Consider the following 25,305-nt stretch of genomic DNA (forward strand, 5'->3'; position numbering starts at 1 on the left):
GCCTTACATTGGCTGAACTCTGCTGCTTTGAAATTGGACAAAGGAATAAACATTCTCCATTTGTCGTAACAGACTTCATAATATACAAAGAATGTGAACTGTTCCTATAAAATTTTCTTTGCTTTATTTCAGGAAAAAACAATCCTGCGGACATAATCACCAGATGTGTGTCATACAACCAGTTGCAAAATTCTTGCTTTTTTTCAGGACCAGATTTAAGTATAAATGAAGTTCCAGAATTGTCAACTACTATACCAGCATTTGAGATGCCCACTGAGGTTCAAGCAACTCCTTCCACAGCTCGGGTTATTTGAAGTTGCTAACATTCTGATTGATATTAATAATTATTCCAATTTCAGGAAACTTGTATTGATTTTTCGCAGAATTTTCTTAGTGGTGCACAAGTGGAAGCTGAAAGCGAAAATTGCTTGCTCACCAGTCCGCTAATTACTTTGCCCAGGCTATAAATTACTTGTTAAACACTGAACAAAGGAAGCATTATCCTGAGGTATATTCTTACCTACAGCATGGTCTTATTCCAGAAAAGACATTCCTCCTATTATAAACGCAATTTAATTTATTTTTAGATTCACAGGGTCTTCTGAGAGTTAAGAGTAAATTCAAAAACTGGAATTATGGCTTAAGTGGAAATTACCCTTTATTATTGCACCCAGACAGTCATTTGACCCAAACTAATTATTTGGGATGCACACCTCAAATTATTACATTCAGGATGTTATTCTGTATTAACAGAGCTCAGAAACGCATTATTACAAATCCTAAACATTTCTCAGTTGTGAAAAAGGCTCTTAAACAGTGTGTTCATTGTCGTAGGTTTAATAATCGTTATATAAGGTTAAATCAAAACTTTTACAGAGACTTCAGAGCAGATCCTCCTACGGTTCCTTTTTCTAACATATTTATGGATTATTTAGGACCCTTCAATACGAAGGATGGAAAAGAGACCCGTAAGGTTGGTTACTATGTATCACCTGTACTTGGTCTAGGGCAGTTAACCTCAAAATTTGTAGGAGTTTGAATGTTGCAGAATTTTTAAGAGCATTTCAGCTACACTGCTTTGAGTACGGGATTCCTCAACTTTGTATTAGTGATCTTGGAACTCAGTTGGTGGCAGGAGCTAATACCATAACTTCCTTCATTAGTGACCCTCAGACGCAATTATATTTTGAGGAAAATAATGTAAAACCTCTCTCCTTTCAGCATATTTCAAAGGCTGCAGTCAATTGGGATCATTAGTAGAAGTCTGTGTAAAAAATGGTAAAAAGATTAATGTTTGGGAGCAATTAAGAATTTTGTATTGACGTATGTAGACTTTGAATTTCTTGTCTGGTAATATTGTGCATCTCATTAATCGACGACCTATAGCCTTCAAAGAAGCTGTTCGTGCTGAGACTGACCACGTGCCCGAACCAATTACGCCGGAACAGCTCGTGCGAGGCTATGAATTGACTTCTCTAAACCTTATCCCTAATCTTCAACCTCTTTCAGTTGAAGATCCAGAATTTGACCCTGATAATCCAGCTATTTCTCAGAATTACCTAAAGTTGTTTGTAAAATTAGGCAGACATTAATAAGAGGACCTATCATAATGAATTTCTAGGTACTCTGATTCAACAAGCAGTTGACAGAAAGGGGCGGTATCGTCCCGTTACTCATAAATTACTAAAGGTTGGCGATGTTGTATTAATTAAGGAGGAACATACCAAAAGGAATAATTATCCTCTAGGCATAATTCTAGAAGTTTTTAAGAATGATTTGGGTGAAGTTACCCATGCTGTTATTAAGAAGGGAAAAACAGGCCAGACATCAAGGTTGCATGTAAATAATATTATTCCAATACTAGAAAACACAGGAAGTACTAATTCAGCTACTCCTGATATTTGTAATTCTGTTACTTCGTCCTTAAGGCCCAAAAGAAAGGCTGCTATATTAAGCCAAGAAAGGACAAGACAGATGCTTTAATCTTTATTATTATTTGTATTTTTCTTGTATTTAATTTAATTATTTTTACATTTCTTAAATGTATTTTCTTACAATTGTCCAGTTACATATGTTTCAGGATGGAATTTTTTCATTTCTGAAAAAATTCCATCTTCGCCCCTGGACTGTACAAGACATTTCATATTCTCACATGGCGACAGGAAAGACTAGTAATTATTAAGAACTTGGTATTTCAATTGCCCTACTCTTGGTACCATCAAACTGTCTTTTCCTGCCGTCCAGTCTTTAAAGATGGGTAGTTTGCTAACTCCTCCTCCTTCCATATGCTTTACGCGAGCGAAAACGGCGACGAGGAGCCAGGCAGCCCGGCCGTCAGGCAGACTCAGAGAGCGACTCATAGAGAGAGACACAGAGAGAAGAGAGCAGAGACCTCACTCACCTGGGAAGGTTCCTACAATTTTGATTCGTCCGACATGCCTGTCTTAGGCTAAAGGCTTTTATTGGGATCCCTGGTCTACGTCACCCTCTTGAGAAAATTCTGCCGAAATCCATCTGCAACGCCTTTGTGCATGTTCGACAATGGTGAGTACCAAGAATATATAGGGCTTATTTTTATAAGGTTATCATTGCGAACTCTCATTGCCTTGTGTTGCCTATTCAAGTTTTCCTGTCTGTCATTTTTTCTTATGAAGATTTTGTATAGAGTTTTTTGTGGTCAATATGTTTTATACATCGTATTCTCTTTGTCCTTTCAGGTGATTTAGCTCTCGGACTAGTAACTCTAGCTTATTCATAAATTCACCTTGTTAACACTTGGGTAAGAGAATCGTCTAATACATTAATGTTTCGAGTGGTTATATTTATGACGGATTGTCTCCCAAATTACGACCGAGCAAATCTATATTAGGTTTACCGTTCATTTCAGATGGTGTTGGTTTCGGTGTATCGGCCCTTTTATTTTCCTTCCTGATACTAATGTAAACCTCAGTTGCTCAATTGTAAGGTAATTTTAAGTGGGTTATTATTCCTATGGGTATATTTTTCTACATAAATGACCATGACTTTTAGATACTAATCTCCTGAATATTTCTTTACAGACAGCGAGCTTTACAAGCGAGCGAAGCAGAAAGAAGGAAACGCCCTACGATCTACGTGAATTGCCTTGTTCTCCTACCAGTTGTTTTATAACTTACGGTACTACGTCATTTTAAAGGCTTATTTATGTAATAAATATCATTATTTTAATTTAATTACATTTTTCCTTCCAACCTTTATTTCAAACCACAGATTTATATGGTGTTCTGCTTATGGCGCCCAACGTGGGGGCAACACGAAGAAAGGTGCTTAATGATGGTGCAGATGATCCAGCAGAGAATTGACCACGACTGGGGCTCCCAATAGTCTCTCATATTTCTATTTGTAGGACATTGATATTTTCCTTTCCAGGATATTAACATTTTATTGAAATAAAATATAATTTTTTCTTTTCAGAAAATTACATTTTATTGGTTTGCATTTGTTATACTTTTGTTATAATGGCTAACTTACAGGTACTGATCGGACAACGAAAAGTCATTCGGAGAAAAAGTCACCGAACAATTCAATAGGTCTGACACCTATTCTGCCCTTACACAAGAAGAAAAGTTAGCTATTAAAGGTCTTCTTGTTAATTATAGAAACAAGTTTGTCAGAGCTAGATGATCAAATCCTCTTGAAGAAATTTCCTGACATATCTGATGAAGCAGAGTTAGAGCCAGAATTAACAAGTTGCCAGGATTATCTAGAACAAAATTGAGCATTGTCTACCATTACTTGAGATTTCAAGGAGTAAGAATGATTCTAATAATATTCCCGACGTGGCCCGCAGTTTACTGAAACAGCCAACAGCTCCTCTTCCTAAGTTTACAAGCAAAGAAGGAGAAGATTTCTTGAAATTTATAGCAGAGTTTGAGGCTACAACTAATGCATTTCAGTATCCAGACCGAGATTTACTTTTATTGCTGAAGCAACAGGTAGACGGTCGAGCAAAGACTTTATTAAGTTCTCTGGAAGCTGATAAACAGCGTTATGTAGATGCCAAAGAACTATTGATTTCCGCCTTTGCTTCTAAGGAGGTTTTGTAAAAAAACAATGCAATTAAGAAAATTACGGAGTTAAGTCTAAAGAGAGGGTGATGACCCCTTCACATTTATTTCCATCCTCCGATCAGTATGCGAAGCAGTCAAGACTTTTAACATTGGAGCGGATGAATTTGTCAGATATTTTGCTTGGCACGGCTTAAATGGTCGCTTTCAGCGTCATCTATTATTAATATTACAGGAAAGACTCATCCTTCCTTAAATGACATTATTTCACATTTCTTTGCAGCTTGCGAAAGGTACGAAAGTGACGGGAAAGGGGGTGTTGAAAGCTTGAAATGTAAAGCTTCACCTGTCAAGACATTAACACTCCCTCTTCGTAAAGAGAGAGCTACCAGCATGGCTGCGGAAGCAGTAACATATGATAAATACAGGTCTTCGCCTCAATGTTCCTTGTGTTCTACGGTTGGAAATACTGATAAATTTCACTTTATTCATAAGTGCCCTAATTTTCTTTCTCCTACAGATAAAGTGCATATATTAAAATCTAGAAATGGATGTGTAAAATGCGGCCAGTTTAACCATGTTTCCGGTAAGTGCCATTTTAAATTCAAGAGACGCTGTCAAATTGTAACAGCTGGCATATGACTTACCTGTGTGATAGGAGTCCGTCACCAGGCAGAAACTCTAACAATATTAATAACGGCAAATCCAAGGTGGAAACTTCTCCTCAAATAAGCAGCGGTGTTGCCGTCCTTCCTACTTGTCATGGTGATTCCATTTTACCCACCTTTTCATTTAAAGTTGGGGGGACTGTTTTACAGAGGACTGAAGGACAGTGGTTCGCAGAGCACGTTGTCACTAAGAAATTGGCGGAGGAGAATAATCTTAAAATCATTAACTCTAAAGTAAAGCTAACAGTTAATGGGTTTTAATGGCAACAAGGAGTATTTTACTGAAATTGTTGAAGTTCCTGTTTACGATCGGAGATAAATCCTTTATAATTATATTGGCTTGGTTGTACCAAACATTAATGTAGCATTGAAATTACCTCTGCTTGTAGATTAGTTGATAAATTTCAAGCACAAGGTGTTAAACTAGCTGATCAATTCCTTCATAAATTTTCTCATGAAATTGATAATGTTCAGCTCATTTTAGTACAGACTTCGCTTATTGTATTGCAGGTACAGATACAGTTTTTTGGAGGAATAAATTCATCGATGTATACTGAATGTCATGCAGGTATTTTGCTGTCTGGTAGCATTGATTTAATGATTAAGAATATTGATAATTTAGCTGATACGCGAGTGCAAACCTCGGCTGTTAGTAACCCATTTGAGTGTAGTTCTGCTATTCATATCCAGAGTAGTTCTTTTTGCTGAACTCTAAAGTTGATTGTTTTTGCCGATGATGACATTAATACTAACTTTGAAGTAAACTGTTCATTTTCTGTAATAAATGAAAGAGGTATGCTTATGGAGAAAACCACTGCAACAGGCCACTGATCAACTTCTAGAATCTGAATGTAATTATTACTTACAAATTACGATCAGAATTTCTACAATGATGAAAGTATTGAACTTAACAACCAGTTGGTCGAATTTACCATCAAAACCCTTCGTCGTAGGGAGTCTGATGGACGTATTATCGTTCCCTTATTGTGGAATGGGAAAGTTTCTCATTTACTTTCAAAGAATGAAAATCTATCTAAGTTGATATTAAGGTCTAATCTCAAGAGACTTAAACGACATCCAGAACGTTTGCACGCTGTGACCAAAACAATTAAGGAGCAATTGAAGGCAGGCATAATTGAGCCCATTTATGATTTAGAGGTGTTTAAAAGTGAGAACCCTCAACATTCTTTTTTACCACACATGCCTATCTTTAAGCTGGATAAGGATAGTACCAAATGTAGGATTGTATTTTTGTCCAACCTTAGGGATTCTTCTAATAGTATATCATTGTCACATAACCAGTGCATGTATTCAGGGCCTACGTTAAACCAAAAATTGTCCTCTTCCTTTTTACAGCTTAGATTTGACCAAAAGTTACTCATATTTGACCTTAAGAAAGCCTTTAATATGTTATCCTTAACAGAAACTGATCAGTCTAAGTTGTTATTTTTTTGGTACAAAAATGTGAGTCAAGGTGATTTTTCCTTATTGGCTTTTAAGAATGTAAGATTACCTTTTGGCCTTAGATGTAGTCCCTTTTTATTAATGATTTCATTATATTACATACTTGTGTTACAACCTTCAGAGGATTCTCGAATAGCAAATTTAAAGAAATCTATCTATTCCATGATTTATACGGACAATGGGGCTATTACTGCCAATACTTCAGAGGAGTTAGAGTGGTCGTATAAACAGCTTTCGAATATATTCAATCCCTATAAATTTGACGTTCAGCAGGTTGTAACTAATGACTCAATTTTACAGGATGAAGTGGACCGCGAAGCCGAGGCAGCTACGCCTTTACGTAACAAGTTGTTTGGTTTAAACTGGGACCGATGTTCCGACGAAATTTTCACTAAACCAATTTTTTCTTGATCCCAATGCTAATACTAAAAAAAGGTCTCTTTTTACAAACAATTGCTTCACAGTTTGACCTTTTTGGTTTTAATATGCCATTGTTTAATCGCTGTAGATTGTTCATGCATCAATTACAACGTCAAAAGAATTTACATTGGGATCAACCATTAACGCAAGAATTGCAGAGAGAATGGATTAATATTTGCAGGCAAACCAACAGAGCTCCTCCTTTAAAAAATTTGCTAAGATGTTTGTTGGTCCACGGAGAAATGCAGTTATGATATTTATATTTTTTCAGATGCAAGTAAGGACATATTTGGTTGTGTACTCTATTTACAGCATCATTGGAATCCAATCGCTTAAGCTTTATACATGCCAAAAACCGACTTGTAAATAAGCAACTCAAGAGTAAATCCATGCCCTCTCTGGAACTTAACGCAATACATTTAAGTGTTGAGTGTGCTCTTGATATTTACAAAGATTTGTCTGGATCTGCTTGCTTAAAACCCTTGCAGGTTAATACTATTTACGTATATACTGATTCTCTGTGTGCCTTACATTGGCTGGAACTCTGCTGCTGTTTGAAATTGGACAAATTAAATAAACATTCTCCATTTGTCGTAAACAGACTTCATAATATACAAGAAGTGTGAAAACTGTTCCTATAAAATTTTGCTTTATTCAGGAAAAACAATCCTGCGGACATAATCACCAGATGTGTGTCATACAACCAGTTGCAAAAATTCTTGCTTTTTTTCAGGACCAGATTTAAGTATAAATGAAGTTCAGAATTGTCAACTACTTATACCAGCATTTTGAGAGCCCCACCTGAGGTTCAAGCAAACTCCTTCCACAGCTCGGGTTATTGAAGTTTGCTAACATTCTGATTGATATTAATAATTATTCCATTTCAGGAAACTTGTATTGATTTTTCGCAGAATTTTCTTAGTGGTGCACAAGTGGAAGCTGAAAGCGAAAATTGCTTGCTCACCAGTCGCTAATTACTTTGCCCAGGCTATAAATTACTTGTTAAACACTGAACAAAGGAAGCATTATCCTGAGGTATATTCTTACCTACAGCATGGTCTTAATTGCCAGAAAAGACATTCCTCCTATTATAACGCAATTTAATTTAATTTTTATTTTTAGATTCACCAGGGTCACTTTCTGAGAGTTAAGAGTAAATTCAAAAATAAAAATGGAATTATGGCTTAAGTGGAAATTACCCTTTATTATTGCACCCAGACAGTCATTTGACCAAACTAATTATTTGGGATGCACACCTCAAATTATTACATTCAGGATGTTATTCTGTATTAACAGAGCTCAGAAAGCATTATTACATCCCTAAACATTTCTCAGTTGTGAAAAAGGCTCTTAAACAGTGTGTTCATTGTCGTAGGTTTAATAATCGTTATATAAGGTTAAATCAGAACTTTTACAGAGACTTCAGAGCAGATCCTCCTACGGTTCCTTTTTCTAAAAACATATTTATGGATTATTTAGGACCCTTCAATACGAAGGATGGAAAAGAGACCCGTAAGGTTTGGTTACTATGTATCACCTGTACTTGGTCTAGGGCAGTTAACCTCAAAATTTGTAGGAGTTTGAATGTTGCAGAATTTTTAAGAGCATTTCAGCTACACTGCTTTGAGTACGGGATTCCTCACTTTGTATTAGTGATCTTGGAACTCAGTTTGGTGGCAGGAGCTATACCATAACTTCCTTCATTAGTGACCCTCAGACGCAATTATATTTTGAGGAAAATAATGTAAAACCTCTCTCCTTTCAGCAATATTTCAAAGGCTGCAGTCAATTGGGATCATTAGTAGAAGTCTGTGTAAAAATGGTAAAAAGATTAATGTTTGGAGCAATTAAGAATTTTGTATTGACGTATGTAGACTTTGAATTTCTTGTCTGTAATATTGTGCATCTCATTAATCGACGACCTATAGCCTTCAAAGAAGCTGTTCGTGCTGAGACTGAACACGTGCCCGAACCAATTACGCCGGAACAGCTCGTGCGAGGCTATGAATTGACTTCTCTTCTAAACCTTATCCCTAATCTTCAACCTCTTTCAGTTGAAGATCCAGAATTTGACCCTGATAATCCAGCTATTTCTCAGAATTACCTAAAGTTGTGTAAAATTAGGCAGACATTAATAGAGACCTATCATAATGAATTTCTAGGTACTCTGATTCAACAAGCAGTTGACAGAAAGGGGCGGTATCGTCCCGTTACTCATAAATTACTAAAGGTTGGCGATGTTGTATTAATTAAGGAGGAACATACCAAAAGGAATAATTATCCTCTAGGCATAATTCTAGAAGTTTTTAAGAATGATTTGGGTGAAGTTACCCATGCTGTTATTAAGAAGGAAAAAACAGGCCAGACATCAAGGTTGCATGTAAATAAATATTATTCCAATACTAGAAAACACAGGAAGTACTAATTCAGCTACTCCCTGATATTTGTAATTCTGTTACTTCGTCCTTTTAAGGCCCAAAAGAAAGGCTGCTATATTAAGCCAAGAAAGGACAAGACAGATGCTTTAATCTTTATTCAGTATTTGTATTTTCTTGTATTTAATTTAATTATTTTTACATTTCTTAAATGTATTTTCTTATTTTAACAATTATACCATTTCTTTAAATATTTATTTTCTACATTTTTCCGTTACTATGTCCAGGATGCAATTTTTTCATTTCTGAAAAATTCCATCTTCGCCCCTGGACTGTACAAGACATTTCATATTCTCACATGGCGACAGGAAAGACTAGTAATTATTAAGAACTTGGTATTTCAATTGCCCTACTCTTGGTACCCATCCCAAACAAACTGTCTTTCCTGCCGTCCAGTCTTTAAAGATGGGTAGTTTGCTAACTCCTCCTCCTTCCATATGCTTTACGCGAGCGAAAACGGCGACGAGGAGCCAGGCAGCCCGGCCGTCAGGCAGACTCAGAGAGCGACTCTAGAGAGAGACACAGAGAGAAGAGAGCAGGACCTCACTCACCTGGGAAGGTTCCTACAATTTTGATTCGGTCGACATGCCTGTCTTAGGCTAAAGGCTTTTATTGGGATCCCTGGTCTACGTCACCCCTCTTGAGAAAATTCTGCCGAAATCCATCGCAACGCCTTTGTGCATGGTTTCGACAATGGTGAGTACCAAGAATATATAGGGCTTATTTTTAAGGTTATCATTGCGAACTCTCATTGCCTTGTGTTGCCTATTCAAGTTTTCCTGTCTGTCATTTTTTCTTATGAAGATTTGTTATAGTTTTTTTGTGGTCAATATGTTTTATACATCGTATTCTCATTGTCCTTTCAGGTGATTTTAGCTCTCGGACTAGTAACTCTACTTATTCATAAATTCACCTTGTTAACACTTGGGTAAGAGAATCGTAAATAATCATTAATGTTTCGAGTGGTTTATTTATGACGGATTGTCTCCCAAATTACGACCGAGCAAATCTATATTAGGTTTACCGTTCATTTCAGGATTGGTGGTGTTTGGTTTCGGTGTATCGGCCCTTTTATTTCTTCCTGATACTAATGTAAACCTCAGTTGCTCAATTGTAACGGTAATTTTTAAGTGGGGTTATTATTCCTATGGGTGGGTATATTTTTCTACATAAATGACCATGGACTTTTAGATACTAATCTTCCTGAATATTTCTTTACAGACAGCGAACAGCGAGCGAAGCAGAACGAAGGAAACGCCCTACGATCTACGTGAATTGCCTTGTTCCTCCTACCCAGTTGTTTATTAAACTAACGGTACTACGTCATTTTAAAGGCTTATTTATGTAATAAATATCATTATTTAATTACATTTTTCCTTCCAACCTTTATTTCAAACCACAGATTTATATGGTGTTCTGCTTATGGCGCCCAACGTGGGGCAACACGAAGAAAGGTGCTTAATGATGGTGCAGATGATCCAGCAGAGAATTGACCACGACTGGGGCTCCCAATAGTCTCTCATATTTCTATTTGTAGGACATTGATATTTTCCTTTCCAGGATATTAACATTTTATTGAAATAAATATAATTTTTCTTTTCAGAAAATTAACATTTTATTGGTTTGCATTTGTTATACTTTTGTTATAATGGCTAACTTACAGGTACTGATCGGACAACGAAAAGTCATTCGGAGAAAAGTCACCGAACAATTCAATAGGTCTGACACCTATTCTGCCCTTACACAAGAAGAAAAGTTAGCTATTAAAGGTCTTCTTGTTAATTATAGAAACAAGTTGTCAGAGCTAGATGATCAAATCCTCTTGAAGAAATTTCCTGACATATCTGATGAAGCAGAGTTAGAGCCAGAATTAACAAGTTGCCAGGATTATCTAGACAAAATTGAGCATTGTCTACCATTACTTGAGATTTCAAGGAGTAAGAATGATTCTAATAATATTCCCGACGTGGCCCGCAGTTTACTGAAACAGCCAACAGCCCTCTCTCAGTTTACAAGCAAAGAAGGAGAAGATTTCTTGAAATTTATAGCAGAGTTTGAGGCTACAACTAATGCATTTCAGTATCCACACCGAGATTTACTTTTATTGCTGAAGCAACAGGTAGACGGTCGAGCAAAGACTTTATTAAGTTCTCTGGAAGCTGATAAACAGCGTTTATGTAGAATGCCAAAGACTATTGATTTCCGCCTTGCCTTCTTAAGGAGGTTTGTAAAAACAATGCAATTAAGAAAATTACGGAGTTAAGTCTAAGAGAGGGTGATGACCCCTTCACATTTATTTCCATCCTCCGTCAGTATGCCGAAGCAGTCAAGACTTTTAACATTGGAGCGGATGAATTTGTCAGATATTTTGCTTGGCACGGCGGCTTAAATGGTCGCTTTCAGCGTCATCTTATATTACAGGAAAGACTCATCCTTCCTTAAATGACATTATTTCACATTTCTTTGCAGCTTGCGAAAGGTACGAAAGTGACGGGAAAGGTGTTGAAAGCTTGAAATGTAAAGCTTCACCTGTCAAGACATTACACTCCCTCTTCGTAAAGAGAGAGCTACCAGCATGGCTGCGGAAGCAGTAACATATGATAAATACAGGTCTTCGCCTCAATGTTCCTTGTGTTCTAACGGTTGAAATTACTGATAAATTTCAAGTTTATTCATAAGTGCCCTAATTTTCTTTCTCCTACAGATAAAGTGCATATATTAAAATCTAGAAATGGATGTGTTAAAATGCGGCCAGTTTAACCATGTTTCCGGTAAGTGCCATTTTAAATTCAAGAGACGCTGTTCAAATTGTAACAGCTGGCATATGACTTACCTGTGTGATAGGAGTCCGTCACCAGGCAGAAACTCTAACAATATTAATAACGGCAAATCCAAGGTGGGAAACTTCTCCTCAAATAAGCAGCGGTGTTGCCGTCCTTCCTACTTGTCATGGTGATTCCATTTTACCCACCTTTTCATTTAAAGTTGGGGGACTGTTTACAGAGGACTGAAGGACAGTGGTTCGCAGAGCACGTTTGTCACTAAGAAAATTGGCGGAGGAGAATAATCTTAAAATCATTAACTCTAAAAGTAAAGCTTAACAGTTAATGGGTTTAATGGCAACAAGGAGTATTTTACTGAAATTGTTGAAGTTCCTGTTACGATCGGAGATAAATCCTTTATAATTTATTGCTTGGTTGTACCAAACATTAATGTAGCATTGAAATTACCTCTCCTCTGCTTGGTAGATTAGTTGATAAATTTCAAGCACAAGGTGTTAAACTAGCTGATCAATTCCTTCATAAATTTTCTCATGAAATTGATAATGTTCAGCTCATTTTAGGTACAGACTTCGCTTATTGTATTGCAGGTACAGATACAGTTTTTGGAGGAATAAATTCATCGATGTATACTGAATGTCATGCAGGTATTTTGCTGTCTGGTAGCATTGATTTAATGATTAAGAATATTGATAATTTAGCTGATACGCGAGTGCAAACCTCGGCTGTTAGTAACCCATTTGAGTGTAGTTCTGCTATTCATATCCAGAGTAGTTCCTTTTTGCTGAACTCTAAAGTTGATGTTTTTGCCGATGATGACATTAATACTAACTTTGAAGTAAACTGTTCATTTTCTGTAATAAATGAAAAGAGGTATGCTTATGGAGAAACCACTGCAACAGGCCACTGATCAACTTCTAGAATCTGAATGTAATTATTACTTAAATTACGATCAGAATTTCTACAATGATGAAAGTATTTGAACTTAACAACCAGTTGGTCGAATTTTACCATCAAAACCCTTCGTCGTAGGGAGTCTGATGGACGTATTAATCGTTCCCCTTATTGTGGGAATGGGAAAGTTTCTCATTTACTTTCAAAGAATGAAAGAAAATCTATCTAAGTTGATATTAAGGTCTAATCATCAAGAGACTTAAACGACATCCAGAACGTTTGCAGCTCGTTGACCAAACAATTAAGGAGCAATTGAAGGCAGGCATAATTGAGCCCATTTTATGATTTAGAGGTGTTTAAAAGTGAGAACCCTCAACATTCTTTTTTACCACACATGCCTATCTTTAAGCTGGATAAGGATAGTACCAAATGTAGGATTGTATTTTGTCCAACCTTAGGGATTCTTCTAATAGTATATCATTGTCACATAACCAGTGGCATGTATTCAGGGCCTACGTTAAACCAAAAATTTTGTCCTCCTTCTTCCTTTTTTTTTTAAACAGCGTTAGATTTTGAACCAAAAGTTACTCATATTTGACCTTAAGAAAGCCTTTAATATGTTATCCTTAACAGAAACTGATCAGTCTAAGTTGTTATTTTTTTGGTACAAAAATGTGAGTCAAGGTGATTTTTCCTTATGGCTTTTAAGAATGTAAGATTTACCTTTTGGCCTTAGATGTAGTCCCTTTTTATTAATGATTTCATTATATTACATACTTGTGTTACAACCTTCAGAGGATTCTCGAATAGCAAATTTAAAGAAATCTATCTATTCCATGATTTATACGGACAATGGGGCTATTACTGCCAATACTTCAGAGGAGTTAGAGTGGTCGTATAAACAGCTTTCGAAATATATTCAATCCCTATAAATTTGACGTTCAGCAGGTTGTAACTAATGACTCAATTTTACAGGATGAAGTGGACCGCGAAGCCGAGGCAGCTACGCCTTTACGTAACAAGTTGTTTGGTTTAAACTGGGACCGATGTTCCGACGAAATTTTCACTAAACCAATTTTTCTTGATCCCAATGCTAATACTAAAAGGTCTCTTTTACAAAACAATTGCTTCACAGTTTGACCTTTTTGGTTTTAATATGCCATTGTTTAATCGCTGTAGATTGTTTCATGCATCAATTACAACGTCAAAAGAATTTACATTGGGATCAACCATTAACGCAAGAATTGCAGAGAGAATGGATTAATATTTGCAGGCAAACCAACAGAGCTCCTCCTTTAAAAATTGCTAGATGGTTGGTCCACGAGTATGGCGAGTTATGATATTTTAATATTTTTTTGAGGATGCAAGTAAGGACATATTTGGTTGTGTACTCTATTACAGCATATTGAATCCAATCGCTTAAGCTTTATACATGCCAAAAACCGACTTGTAAATAAGCAACTCAAGAGTAAATCCATGCCCTCTCTGGAACTTAACGCAATACATTTAAGTGTTGAGTGTGCTCTTGATATTTACAAAGATTTTGTCTGGATCGCTTGCTTAAAACCCTTGCAGGTTAATAATATTTACGTATATACTGATTCTCTGTGTGCCTTACATTGGCTGAACTCTGCTGCTTTGAAATTGGACAAATTAAATAAACATTCTCCATTTGTCGTAAACAGACTTCATAATATACAAAGAATGTGTGAAACTGTTCCTATAAATTTTGCTTTATTTCAGGAAAAACAATCCTGCGGACATAATCACCAGATGTGTGTCATACAACCAGTTGCAAAAATTCTTGCTTTTTTCAGGACCAGATTTAAGTATAAATGAAGTTCCAGAATTGTCAACTACTATACCAGCATTTGAGATGCCCACTGAGGTTCAAGCAACTCCTTCCACAGCTCGGGTTATTGAAGTTGCTAACATTCTGATTGATATTAATAATTATTCCAATTTCAGGAAACTTGTATTGATTTTTCGCAGAATTTTCTTAGTGGTGCACAAGTGGAAGCTGAAAGCGAAAATTGCTTGCTCCACCCAGTCGACTAATTACTTTGTCCCAGGCTATAAATTACTTGTTAAACACTGAACAAAGGAAGCATTATCCTGAGGTATATTCTTACCTACAAAGCATGGTCTTAATTCCAGAAAAGACATTCCTCCTATTATAACGCAATTTAATTTATTTTTAGATTCACAGGGTCTTCTGAGAGTTAAGAGTAAATTCAAAAATGGAATTATGGCTTAAGTGGAAATTACCCTTTATTATTGCACCCAGACAGTCATTTGACCAAACTAATTATTTGGGATGCACACCTCAAATTATTACATTCAGGATGTTATTCTGTATTAACAGAGCTCAGAAAGCATTATTACATCCCTAAACATTTCTCAGTTGTGAAAAAAGGCTCTTAAACAGTGTGTTCATTGTCGTAGGTTTAATAATCGTTATATAAGGTTAAATCAAAACTTTTACAGAGACTTCAGAGCAGAATCCTCCTACGGTTTTTCCTTTTTCTAACATATTTATGGATTATTTAGGACCCTTCAATACGAAGGATGGAAAAGAGACCCGTAAGGTTTGGTTACTATGTATCACCTGTACTTGGTCTAGGGCAGTTAACCTCAAATTTGTAGGAGTTTGAATGTTGCAGAATTTTTAAGAGCATTTCAGCTACACTGCTTTGAGTACGGATTCCTCAACTTTGTATTAGTGATCTTGGAACTCAGTTGGTGCAGGAGCTAATACCATAACTTCCTTCATTAGTGACCCTCAGACGCAATTATATTTTGAGGAAAATAATGTAAACCTCTCTCCTTTCAGCAATATTTCAAAGGCTGCAGTCAATTGGGATCATTAGTAGAAGTCTGTGTAAAAATGGTAAAAGATTAATGTTTGGAGCAATTAAGAATTTTGTATTGACGTATGTAGACTTTGAATTCTTGTCTGTAATATTGTGCATCTCATTAATCGACGACCTATAGCCTTCAAAGAAGCTGTTCGTGCTGAGACTGACCACGTGCCCGAAACCAATTACGCCGGAACAGCTCGTGCGAGGCTATGAATTGACTTCTCTAAACCTTATCCCTAATCTTCAACCTCTTTCAGTTGAAGATCCAGAATTTGACCCTGATAATCCAGCTATTTCTCAGAATTACCTAAAGTTGTGTAAAATTAGGCAGACATTAATAGAGACCTATCATAATGAATTTCTAGGTACTCTGATTCAACAAGCAGTTGACAGAAAGGGGCGGTATCGTCCCGTTACTCATAAATTACTAAAGGTTGGCGATGTTGTATTAATTAAGGAGGAACATACCAAAAGGAATAATTATCCTCTAGGCATAATTCTAGAAGTTTTTAAGAATGATTTGGGTGAAGTTACCCATGCTGTTATTAAGAAGGGAAAAACAAGGCCAGACATCAAGGTTGCATGTAACAATATTATTCCAATACTAGAAACACAGAAGTACTAATTCAGCTACTCCTGATATTTGTAATTCTGTTACTTCGTCCTTAAGGCCCAAAAGAAAGGCTGCTATATTAAGCCAAGAAAGGACAAGACAGATGCTTTAATCTTTATTCATTATTTGTATTTTCTTGTATTTTAATTTAATTTATTTTTACATTTCTTAAATGTATTTTCTTACAATTGTCCAGTTACATATGTTTCAGGATGGAATTTTTTCATTTCTGAAAAAATTCCATCTTCGCCCCTGGACTGTACAAGACATTTCATATTCTCACATGGCGACAGGAAAGACTAGTAATTATTAGAACTTGGTATTTCAATTGCCCTACTCTTGGTACCATCAAACTGTCTTTCCTGCCGTCCAGTCTTTAAAGATGGGTAGTTTGCTAACTCCTCCTCCTTCCATATGCTTTACGCGAGCGAAAACGGCGACGAGGAGCCAGGCAGCCCGGCCGTCAGGCAGACTCAGAGAGCGACTCATAGAGAGAGACACAGAGAGAAGAGAGCAGAGACCTCACTCACCTGGGAAGGTTCCTACAATTTTGATTCGTCCGGACATGCCTGTCTTAGGCTAAAGGCTTTTATTGGGATCCCTGGTCTACGTCACCCTCTTGAGAAAATTCTGCCGAAATCCATCTGCAACGCCTTTGTGCATGGTTCGACAATGGTGAGTACCAAGAATATATAGGGCTTATTTTTAAGGTTATCATTGCGAACTCTCATTGCCTTGTGTTGCCTATTCAAGTTTTCCTGTCTGTCATTTTTTCTTATGAAGATTTGTTATAGTTTTTTGTGGTCAATATGTTTTATACATCGTATTCTCTTGTCCTTTCAGGTGATTTAGCTCTCGGACTAGTAACTCTAGCTTATTCATAAATTCACCTTGTTAACACTTGGGTAAGAGAATCGTCTAATACATTAATGTTTCGAGTGGTTATATTTATGACGGATTGTCTCCCAATTACGACCGAGCAAATCTATATTAGGTTTTACCGTTCATTTCAGGATGGTGTTTGGTTTCGGTGTATCGGCCCTTTTATTTCCTTCCTGATACTAATGTAAAACCTCAGTTGCTCAATTGTAAGGTAATTTTAAGTGGGTTATTATTCCTATGGGTATATTTTTCTACATAAATGACCATGACTTTTAGATACTAATCTTCCTGAATATTTCTTTACAGACAGCGAGCGAAGCAGAACGAAGGAAACGCCCTACGATCTACGTGAATTGCCTTGTTCTCCTACCAGTTGTTTATAACTACGGTACTACGTCATTTTAAAGGCTTATTTATGTAATAAATATCATTATTTAATTACATTTTCCTTCCAACCTTTATTTCAAACCACAGATTTATATGGTGTTCTGCTTAATAGTATAATATACATATAGTATATATATATATATACATTATATATATTATATAATTATATTATATATATTATATATATATATATATATATATATATATATACGTATATATATATACTATATGATATCTATATCTATAATATATATACGTATATAATATATATAAAATTATTATCTATAATCTTCTATATAATAAGATTATATGATATATATAAATATAAGTTCTATATCGTATATATATATATATATATATATACGTTATATATATATATCATATATATATATATATATATATGATATATAGGATATATATATATAAAATATCGAATTCACTATACCTTGGGAATAACTTAAAACCCGGCGAGAATTCAAACCTCGGGGTTTCGTTAGGCACAGTGATATTAACAGTCGGCTTCCCCATTCGGTGATCAGGAGAGAAATAAGTTAATATCATTCTGGGATATATATTCCACCAATACATACATGCATACATACGAACACGCGTGCGTGCACACACACACACACACACACACATATATGCATATATATACATACATATATATATATATATATATATATATATATATATATATATATATATATATATATATATATATATAATATATATATATATATATAATGTCTAAATATATACACACACAAAGTGTTTGTGCGCACTATAATTACAAACACAAACACAACCGCCTACACTACCTAAAGATAAGTGCACGTACTTGTACACATCCACCCGTAGAAAAATAAGTTTTCCCCTATTTACAATAGCATTCTTGTAAAACAAATGAAAAAAGAATAACATTCTGAAATCTACTGAATCACCTCAACGTCCGCCTTCCCGTGACACTCTCGTGGCACCAAATGTATTTCGGGACAACCAAAGTAATGAATACAAATAGATACCAAAAACAAAATTTCTCAGCGAACTCTCTCTCCTACCTCCAACCTTTTCAGCGATGTTCCCTCAATATGTAAAATCCTGAAATAATAATAAAACGTGCATTCTATTTTAGAACGTTTAGTTCAGTTATTATAATTACGATCGATTGCATAATATTTGTTTGTATGGTGTTTTTACGCCGCATGGAACCAGTGGTTATTCAGCAACGGGACCAACGGCTTTATGTGACTTCCGAATCATGTCGAGAGTGAACTTCTATCACCAGAAATACACATCTCTAACCCCTCAGTGGAATGCCCGAGAATCGAACTCGCGGCCACCGAGGTGGCAGGCCAAGACCATACCGATCACGCCACTGAGGCGCTTGCCCTAAATATGGCAGATCACAAAATAACATGTATACAATATATCTTGTACTCTATTCTGAAACGTTGGAGAATTGAAGGATCTATTACAAAATTGCATGAGGAAATGTTTCCAAGTTCAATTATCATAATCATGATCGCTTGCATAATAACAAAAAATAAACCTTTCACTATATGGATATTATACGGTGTAACACGAATAGAAATATCGAAGAAGTTCAGTGCAATTGTTTAGTTATTATAGAGTACTATGACTGGTAAAATTCAACTTGGATTGTTCAGTGGTCAATTACAAAATTGTCTAAAAGTAATTATCTGCATACCAAGTGTTTCGTAACTGGAGAGGTACAAGATTAAACTTCAGTTTGAGAGAGAGAGAGAGAGAGAGAGAGAGAGAGAGAGAGAGAGAGAGAGAGAGAGAGAGAGAGAATTATTATAGAGAATGTTACGCATTAATTATACAGTAGAATAGTCAAGGTGATTAGTAGTGAAACAATAATGTCCTACATCAAAATTACAGAAACATATTTGTAATTAGTTTGTAATCTTGAAGCAATTATTTAGCATGCCATGATAATTCACTACAATATATTTTGGTACTGTAAAATTAAAATTAATGCCTTAGTTACGTTATACTCACATTTACATCTTTATACACACACATATATATATTATAGATATTAACATATAATACATAAATATACGTATATACATACACGTACATCTATACATACATACATACATACAGACATACATGAGTGTGTGGATGTGCACAACTTCCATCATTCTTTCCTTCCAAACACAAAGTCCTCCTCCATTTTTGGCAATATACCTGAATTGTCACGAGGCCGAATATTCTCCCGCCCACCCTGAGTGTGGTCAGTCCCCTGATATCCCAACCCCCCACCCCCCAGCCCGCGATCCCACCTACAACCTAAGGCCCTCCCCCGTTCCTCCTTTCCCGAAATCTCCCACCCTCTTCCTTCCCCGTCCCGTTCCTCTTCCGTCCACTTCCAATGGCATTCTTCAGAGAAACTCTCAGGGAATTCAAGGAATTTCTACCATTTTGATAAATGTATTGGGGACAGACTTGGCAGATTTGACCGAGGGACCTTCCCCTCCCACCAGCGCTCCCGACAGCTGAAGTCATGTCGAAAAACAGCAGAGGCAGCAGCAGCAGCAGCAGCAGCAGAGGCGAAAGAAAAGCACTCTTGGACATACTAGACGCCTGTTAACAGCGACTGCTTTGTTGTTGATATCGGGAGACCGAACGATAGAATTCATAAGAGAAGCGTGATGCAGTCGTTTTAGTTATGATATTATAGCAATGCTATTTAATTACTAGTTATAAAACCAGAGCTATCAACATACATAAATTTTGAAAACATATTTTCTTGAAAATGATAAATTGAAAAAATCTTAAATCAATATTAGCTAACAGATTCTCTGCTCACTGCTGTGTGTGTATATATATATATATATATATATATATATATATATATATATATATATATATATATATATATTATATATATGTATACATGTATATATAAGGATGGCGGACAAGCCGCCCATCTCTGAAAGATGCAGTCAACCAAAGTGGGTAACTGACTGAGCGGTTCAGCCAGCACTTGGCTCACGTTTGACAGGGCTTTTAAGTGATCTTGGTTTGCTGCCCATCGGTCCACCCAGCTGTGAATGGGTACCAGCATCTACTTGGGTCAAGAAAAAGGAAGTGAGGACAGCAATCTCAGACATAAAGACTTGTAGGAAAAGTATAAGGTTGAACATTTCTGGCACGACTCCATCCAGAAGGGAAAACCGATTATGATATAGACTTACAAAAATTTATTCACCTAAAGACTTTTCTCACCTCTGTTCTCATGAGTTATTTAGGAATGGAGGATAAACATTCAAAACATTCAACCACATTAATACTTTTCTCCATTTAATGTTATTTCACTGCTTTGTATAAATGGCTTCATATGTCTATTTATACTAATACTGAAATCACATGGTGATAAAATGACAATTTTACTTCATATTTACAGCAGATGGTTCTGTTGATTAAAAAGAAACTAGTAAACAGGCCTCTAAATATTCCAGAAAATCAACCACATATAGTACATTCCCTCCATCTAATGCTATTTTACTCGGTGTATATGACTTTATATGTCAATTTTTATTAATAAGGGTCTCATACAGTTAAAAAAAGCTTTTATTACTTACTATATCTACAGCATATGATTCTGTTAAATAAAAAAACTAGCAAATAGCCCACTAATTATTTAAAGATTCAACCACATTAATTTCTTTTCTATATAATGTTATTACACTCTTATGTGCATTTGGGTTTATATGTCAATTTGTGTATATGGAAATCATCTGGCCGAAAAATTATTTATACTTTAAGTATAACCATCAAACGATTCTATTAACTAAAAAAAAAGCCATCAAAAAACACACTAAATATCTTAAAAATTCAACCTCATTAATATACTCTCCATGTAATAGTATTTCACTCCTTGGTGCATTTGCCTGTATACGTCAATTTATATCATATGGTGATGGAAATTTTTTTTAGTTAAAATATCTACAGCAGATGAGTCTGTTAACAAGAAAAAATTAGCAAAGACCCCAAATAATATTTTAAATTCAACCATACTAAAGTATTTCTCCATCCAACGTTATTTCACTCATTTTGGGCATATATGTTATATGTCAATTTATATTAATGAATGAGCCAAGAATCCGAATGAAATTTAAAAATTTTAACCACGTTAATATTATCTCCATCTTCTGTTATTGTGCATATGGCATTATATGTTAATTATACTAATATAAGTTTTATATGGTAAATAAAAATATTTTTTACTTGACATATCTACAACAGATGACTATCAAAAATAAAACAAAAAGTAGCAAAGAAGCTACAAGGAAAATAAGGAAAAACTAAAAGAAAAAAGGGAGAAACAAGATTATGCCACATCTAAAAACAAACGAGTCCCATGACGAAGGATGAACTTGAGGCCGCTTTACAATTCTGAAGGAACCCAGGATGGATCTCGGATATGAGGGTGTTTGCGTCCAAAGGAGTTGGACCTCCTGCGTTATATCACCTACAGGAATTTTCTTATTAAAATAATCAAGATGTTTGCGTTGAAAAGGAGCAACTTACTGAAAAGTTTTCTGTGTGTATTTTCTGAAAGATTCTGAGAAAATATTGAGGTTGAATTAAAGGCGTTTCTTTATTAAAATAATCAAAATGTTTGGGTCCAAAGGCAGGAACTTTCTGGAAAGGGTTATTTATATAGAGGTTCTGAAGGAATCTGAAAAAAATGTTGGGTACAATTGGATGTACCAAATCAATCATGTTATTTGCGTAGATTATCTTAAGAGGGAAATTTCTATACTATTTTATTTACATCACCTGAAGGAGTTTTCTTATCAAAATAATAATCAAGATGTTTTCCTCCAAAAAGAGCAACTTTCTTTAATGGGTTATTTGTATGGAATTTCTGAAATATTCAGCGAAAATGTTGTGATTGAATTGGATAAATTAAATGTATTATCCTATGTGCCTAGATTATCTTGAAGAGAAACATATGTTACTGTTTACTGTATTAGTTATTGCATTACTTTCACGGATGTTCTCACACAATTATAAAAGCATCTATTATTTATTGCATTACTTCCAACGATTTCCTCAAAGAATTAAAAAACATCTACCATTCAATGCATTACCTGCACTCATTTCCCAAAGAATTATAAAACATCTGAGCTGAGACAGACTTCTCAAAACACCAAACAACAGAAAAAAAGAGTAAACTAGCTGGGTGGCACAAGAGAAACTTAGGATCACAAAAGAGGGAAAAAAAAAGAAGTATTTTTTCATGTTCCAAAATACCCAGTAAAAGGATAACATAATAATCACTTGGGAGCCATTAGCACAATGTATGTGGAACGAAACGAGCCCCAGGACATAACAATTTAGCTAAATGAACGTGGGCTACAATACTCTAGTTATTCAGGGCCTTGAAATTTTGAAAGGAAGACACAAAACAACACGATTTGCTTTACAACAACAAGCGTTCAGGGTCAGAATGAGAGAGAGAGAGAGAGAGAGAGAGAGAGAGAGAGAGAGAGAGAGAGAGAGAGAGCCTCAGTTTTGGAGTTTGTACCCACCATAACTTTCGCGCCTAAACCAATTAGATCTTTTGAAATAACAAGCAGGACTAAGGCACCATGTCAAGTTTTCACTAATCCGGGAATATAAGTTGGTTTGCTTACGGACCCAAACCAAAACTTGGTTTTTAGAAAGCATGTGAATACTCACTTATAAGGACTTGTGGCTCACTTGTATGTTATGAATGAGTAAGTGACATACAAGGCAAGACATGCAACGTCTGCTATAATTTGTTGAGGGTGATTATGCATTCTTCTGATGGAAGAATATCTTGTCGCAGAATATGGAAATAGGAAGGTGATTGTCCCGGTGTAAAAGTAGTTCACGGACATGGAGGAGCGCACGTGTTTAAGGCAATTCAGAATCTTATGAATGGAGTAATGAGAGAAGTCAAGGAAGGTCTAGCGATGCTGGAGCACAGGGGTCAAATAAGTTAGAAAACTAAACAGAATACAGCAAGACAGGATATTAAAATTTGGTGTCAGTGGTGGAAAAGGAAAGGTATTTTTCTTAAAAGTGGGTTTATTTCAAAAGTTTTAGGAGCCAGCAGAAAAAAAGAGACCGAATAAATACCATTTATATGAAGTAAAAGACATTTAGCAGAAATAAATAAGAGATTACCAGCAAGACAAAGGGATATTCCAAGCGCTGTCGATGAGGTGTCTGTGTACTTGTGTATGTATGCACACACACTAACACACCCACACACACATATATATATACAATATATATATATATATATATATATATATATATATGTATAGATATATATATATATATATATATAATATCTATATATATATATATATATATATATATTGTAATGAACTGCCTACAGTTCATCAGGTTGTTGTTCTAAAGCAAACGGGACTGGACAAACTGGCAGTGAATGAGACCAACAACGGAAGAAGGAACTCAACAAACAAACAAACCTTATTAATCACATTAAAATGAAAATAAAAGAAGTCAATACATAAATGTCAAACAAACTGACATTATATCTAAATGAACGAATCATTAATAATTGAGCAGCACAGTATATAAATCTCACACAACATAGGGGAATCATTACAATAAAGGATCAGATAATAATCACATAATAAGTAGTCAGTCAATTAAACTTCACAAATACACACAAATGACTGAACAAAAACTTGAGCAGTGTAGTAAACATTAGAAATACTAATTAATGATTATACAACAAAAATGATACTCTTAATTACATACTTTAATATAACGAGAACTTTTGTATAAAAAACACTCCATGTCTTAACAAGAAATCAAAAATACCATAACCACAATAAGGTTACACAGAGGTGAGCTTACAAAACATCACACTAACGAACTTGTCGTCGAGACAGCCACCTGCTGCCATTGAAACGAAGCCACTCCAACAGACGAGCAGAACTTCCAGCATAGCCAACAGACGAACTTTGTCATAGAGACACCCACACGCTGCCATCAGGAACGAAGCCACTCCAACAGATAAGTCGAACTTCCAATGCAGCCAACAGACGAACTTTGTCGTAGAGACACCCACATGCTGCCAACGAAGATGAAGCGACACCAACAGACAAGGAGATCCCCAAACTCTTGTCGAGACCAACAGGTAAGCAATACCTGCAGCTGCTCCGCACTAACCCCTCGAAGTAGTGCTACTGACTGACCAGTCAGTAGCACAACTTCGACAGACATAAACTTACTTTACCCCAAAAAGAAAGAACAGGTTAATGGTTAACAGGTAAACAATGCTAAGGAACAAACGGAATACGATTGTCCTCATTCAAACTGGATTGTATCTAGCGGAGTTATTTATTCAAAAACGTTACAAGCTTTCAAGGACAAGCAGTCCTCATTATCAAGTATCCATTTTACGACACTTGATAATGAGGACTTTTGTCCTTGAAAGATTGTAACTTTTCCAATAAATAACTCCGCTAGATACAAGCCAGTCTGAATGAAGTCCTTTCAGGAATTATGGTAATGTACAGAACAATTGTGTATGTGATTAGTTGTAATCATCATCATCATCATCAACCGTTTCTAGTTCACTGCAAGACAAAGGCCTCAGACATGTCCTTCCACTCACTTCTGTTTAGGGTCTTTCTATGCCCTTCTCTACAGGCACATTTTCTTAGCTCGTCAATCCATGGCCTTCTCTTCCTTCCCCTGCTTCGTTTGCAATCTCTAGGGACCCATTCTGTTATTCTTTTCATCCATCTATTATCTATGTCTGGCCCGCACCCATTTCTTTTTCTTACTTGCTGTTAGAATATCCTCT

General features: G+C 35.8%; 1 protein-coding gene and 1 long non-coding RNA gene across 11 annotated transcripts in view; one reads left to right on the forward strand and one right to left on the reverse strand.

Moving 5' to 3' along the window:
* LOC135219256 (alpha-catulin-like) overlaps positions 1 to 25,305 on the reverse strand; it is a 567,812-nt gene that overhangs the window by 259,634 nt on the left and 282,873 nt on the right. The gene's annotated exons all lie outside the window — the stretch shown is intronic.
* LOC135220133 (uncharacterized) lies at positions 16,280 to 17,467 on the forward strand. The gene is made up of 3 exons (XR_010315587.1): positions 16,280 to 17,086; positions 17,195 to 17,274; positions 17,370 to 17,467. It is a non-coding gene; the product is annotated as an uncharacterized LOC135220133 (long non-coding RNA).

This window comes from Macrobrachium nipponense, chromosome 1, assembly GCF_015104395.2.
Source record: "Macrobrachium nipponense isolate FS-2020 chromosome 1, ASM1510439v2, whole genome shotgun sequence".
NCBI lineage: Eukaryota > Metazoa > Arthropoda > Malacostraca > Decapoda > Palaemonidae > Macrobrachium > Macrobrachium nipponense.